Here is a 4,151-nt window from a genome sequence, read left to right as displayed (position 1 = left end):
ACCCATTTATCGGTAGTTTAACTAGGGCCATATCTGTATATCCTAGGCTACATAGCAACATGCATGCATTGTACTGAATGTCTAAATATGCAATCCTAGGCTACAGAGCAACAAGGAAGAGTGTTACCTTGATGTTCTGATGATGTCTAGATCTACATAGAAGAGCAGCAGCAACAACAACAACACAGCAGCAGTAAGTGTACATCACTACCTAACATCAAAGGAGAGCAGCACAGCAACAGTACTACTTGTACATCGCATAAGAGAGCAGCACAGCAGCAGCAGTAATAGTACATCAGCATTTACAGAACAACACAACATAAGGAGAGTAGTGCTTCTGTTCTTGGCATAGGAGAGCAGTTTTGGGCCAAAAAATGCTTCCCAGTTAATCGGCCCAGCCGATAATTCGGCCTGACAGCCAACTGATTATAGGCTTGTCAGACCGATTAACTGGCTCTCCCAGTTAATGGACTTGAATAACACTTTCTCGTGTCGGGGGGGGGGGGGGGGGGGTCCGAATAGCAGTTAACTGGCCGATATTTGGAACATTGATTATGTTTACTCTTTGAGAGCCCAAGTCATATTAATTTACCCTATATCAATGCTGAGCATAGAACTTCAACTTTCCCTTATGCTGCTTGATGTTTGCTAATGGGTCGCAGCATGCATATTTTCATCGTTGGTTGCTTCACTTCTGTAATTGTTGATGAATTTGTGCATGACTCTACCCCTACATAACTAATTCACACATGTACAAAGCCTGGCAATGAACTATCCAGCAGAGATCCAAGTGGTCACATTCAATAGCACTTTTGGAGTTTTGGTCTTGCCAATAAAGAATTTCTTTGGTTTCTTTTCTTTTGAAATTGAACAATACACAGCTGCGTTGCATGCAGCATGCTTGCTGAAAATATATTCGTATAACAGTTAAACCTCCTGCTCTTAAAGTTGTTTGCATAGTTGATATACTGAAAATTTTCTAAATGGAAAATGGTCACTTGATCATGGTTTTCATTTTAAGTTTATCTTGGCAATATTATTTGAATGTAGTTCAAAAACTTAAATAGCCCAATGGTTTGGCCTACTGCAAATTGGCAGCTTTTTCCTGGTACGGGGTCAAAGGTGGAACCTTTCTATTCAAGCACTGAGGTACATAACACTGTATCTTCCATCAGGACAGTCAATCAGCGCTATCATGAATGTTATGGTCCTTTGCATAAATGAGGCAAATGCTGAAGCACTTTTTGTTGGCAGGTGGAAAGGATTCATGAACCATGATGCCAGAATTATCTTACGGCTGATTCTTAACCTTTCTTTTCCTGTTACTGTATGTTACAGGTAAATACCTCAGTGTCCAAGTTGCTGCAGTCTGTAACGCTGAATGTTCTACTGCATATGGTTTTTATATTTAGACGAACTTGATTTACCTGAAACTGATTTCTATTTCCTAGACATTTTAAACTTAGCTATGGAATCTGTAGGTCTGTTGTTTGCTTGTCCTATCAAGGTAATTTAATAAGCTAACAAAATAATTGAGCGGCTCTGCTTTTGAGTGCACATGTCACTGTTTTATTTATCACGAACTTATATGCTGTTCCATTTTTCACACAAGACTATACTTGACCATTGGCCTGTTGCATCCTTTCTTCACTTGGTCAAAGGTTGATTTGAAAGAAAAGAAAGGCTATGGCAGCTGAACAGTGATCTATGAGCACACTCCTACTGATGGTCGGTAATTTGATGCTGCTTCCTGTGATTCATTTAATATTCGGGCTAGTTGCTAGCTCTGATTATATGCTTTCCATCTCCCTTGCCCACTTTTCTGCCTAGTTTCCACCATAAAATATCATCCAGTGACTGGGCTGCAAATATATCTTTAAGACATATATAGTTTTTTGTTAAGGTGATATGATGACAGGGAGTTTGTATCTACAACTAAAATTTGAATTAGTCAAGCATATTTACTGAAGCAAAGTTACACCACGTAAAGCATGGTATCGTGTGTTCTTAGTCGCATCAGTACGAGGGAAAGGATGTCTCTAACACTCATTCTCTTCTGTGGTTGGGTAGTTAAGAGGAAAAGGCAAAAGCTTCCGGTGTCTAATCTCTTTCGACATGTGCTGGCATTCCAACGAAACATAAGCCAGTATCATGGTATTTCCAATAGGTTGCATTGCGTCTGAGACCGAGTTCTCAATGGACGAAGCCTGCCTAGGACAAGAATGCACATGTTTCTTCTTGTTGTTCCATGTGATCTCTGCACTTGTTCTGAAGAAAGGTGATGTGATTGCTTTGTGAACTACCTAAGCCTAATCCCAGATGCAAAGAAGGGAGTTGGCATGGTTCTTCCCTTGAATGATTATCTTTGTCAGCTCAGAATATTCCTGCAGGTTTTCACTACTTCCAAATGTTACTCCACAGCACACACTATTGCAGCTTTGAAATTTGTTTTTCTCCATGATGTTATTTCTCTTGGTGTTATGTTCTCCTGTCTCAAGATCTGAACTTTGGGATGGAAAGCACAAAATAATAGGCTTCACATGTCCCTATCAGATGAATCTTTATACCCTTTGTTTGTCAAGTTGAGATTCCTTCATATGTTTTGCATTACTATAAGATTTCACATATTAAAATAGGCATGCTATCCTTGCAAAACTATTGAATATCATTAAATTGAGGGTTTGTATTTTTTGTCTGACAGATGTTTTAAATCCTTGCTTTTGAAGTAGATGCAGCACGTAAGAAAGGTGAAGGCGTGATGACCTTGGACCCCACTCAAATAGGGACCATCCATAGCCTACATGTAATAGCATGTTTGGGCTGCCCTGCAATGTCTGAATGCTTCTGGTACGTTTGGTATTCAACCAAGAAGACTGTGTCATCACTGTTTAAGCCATCTTTGTTTTCAGGACATCCTATACCGTTATTCTTCCATTCTGAGTCGCTAATCCGTAGGGGTAAGTACATTGTTGCATGCTTGATTAAAAGATATTTTTTTCACCTTTGCGACGATTGCATGATTGTGATCCCTTCATTTGCTGTACATGATTGCACTTTAGCTTTTCCCCTATCACACTCGGTCAATTGTTGTTTAGGAGTCTAAATCAATATAGAAATTCATGTCCACACACTATGCCACATGCTGAAACAGTAAAGGAAATCTATTGCGCAGGGATGGGGTAGAGCAACAGGTGCCTGGTGGCCAGAGAATGAGCAAATGAAACCAACACCCTGCCTTCTTAGATATCTAGGCTGGCATGCAAATGCTGATGATATCCTTTCGACCGAAGGGGCCTACTCCTTTGGGATCCTTAAGATTCAAGTATCCTTAACTGGTCACCCCAATTATATGAAACGAAGAAAAGGAGAGGGAAAGAACACACAACACACACCCGGAGAACGAGGTAGGGCAGAATGGTAGGACTCTCATCTAAGGTTTGCCTTAATGGCCCAAGAATTGCCCACCACTGCTAATGTGAGGTGGAGTTTGCTGGACCATCAATTGAGCCAGCCCAATTAGGTCTCCACATGCATGAGTGGGTGATCATGTGTCAAGTTTATGCAGGTTAGCATGCACTTTGTCCGTCGGAAACGATGTATCATTAGGCGAAGGAGGGGAAGGAGGTTGTCTATAAATATGCAGTGCGATGGATAGGGGTTGGTTTGTGCTGAAAACAAGCTAGCTGGGAGCATAGTGGAAGAAGAGAGAGGCCACCTCGTGATGAAGAGGCTGGTGGTCCTGAGGAGGTGCGAGCCGATCGTGCGGTTCAGCTGCTGCGGTGTGCGGTATGGCGAGTGCCGCCGCAACCACGCCGCCAGCACGGGGGGCTATGCCGTGGACGGTTGCCGGGAGTTCATCGCCGAGGGCGAGGAGGGCACCTTCGGCGCGCTCAAGTGCTCGGCCTGCGGCTGCCACCGCAGCTTCCACCACAGGGTGCAGGTCTACGAGGTTGCATGGGACTGCGAGTCCGATACGTCGTCGTCGTCTTCAAGCAGCAGCTAGGCTGCTGCCGCTGCCATTCCTCTCCATCGTCAAGCTGCTGCTTCTGCTGCTGTTGCATCATGTCTACTCTAGGACCCCTATGATTGTTAGCTAATCCTGTATTGAAATACTTATAATAACTCGAAGTGAGCATCTCTAGTCTACTCTC

At 42.8% G+C, this 4,151-nt stretch overlaps 1 long non-coding RNA gene across 1 annotated transcript; it reads left to right on the top strand.

Moving 5' to 3' along the window:
- Nucleotides 1-519: 519 nt before the first annotated feature.
- Nucleotides 520-3,725, top strand: LOC123103891 (uncharacterized). The gene is made up of 3 exons (XR_006450019.1): nt 520-1,149; nt 1,255-1,338; nt 2,702-3,725. It is a non-coding gene; the product is annotated as an uncharacterized lncRNA (long non-coding RNA).
- The last annotated feature ends 426 nt before the right edge of the window (nt 3,726-4,151 follow it).

Source organism: Triticum aestivum, chromosome 5A, assembly GCF_018294505.1.
Source record: "Triticum aestivum cultivar Chinese Spring chromosome 5A, IWGSC CS RefSeq v2.1, whole genome shotgun sequence".
Lineage (NCBI taxonomy): Eukaryota > Viridiplantae > Streptophyta > Magnoliopsida > Poales > Poaceae > Triticum > Triticum aestivum.
Note: the sequence above shows the minus strand (reverse complement) of the source record. Positions and strands in the feature narration are given on the sequence as shown.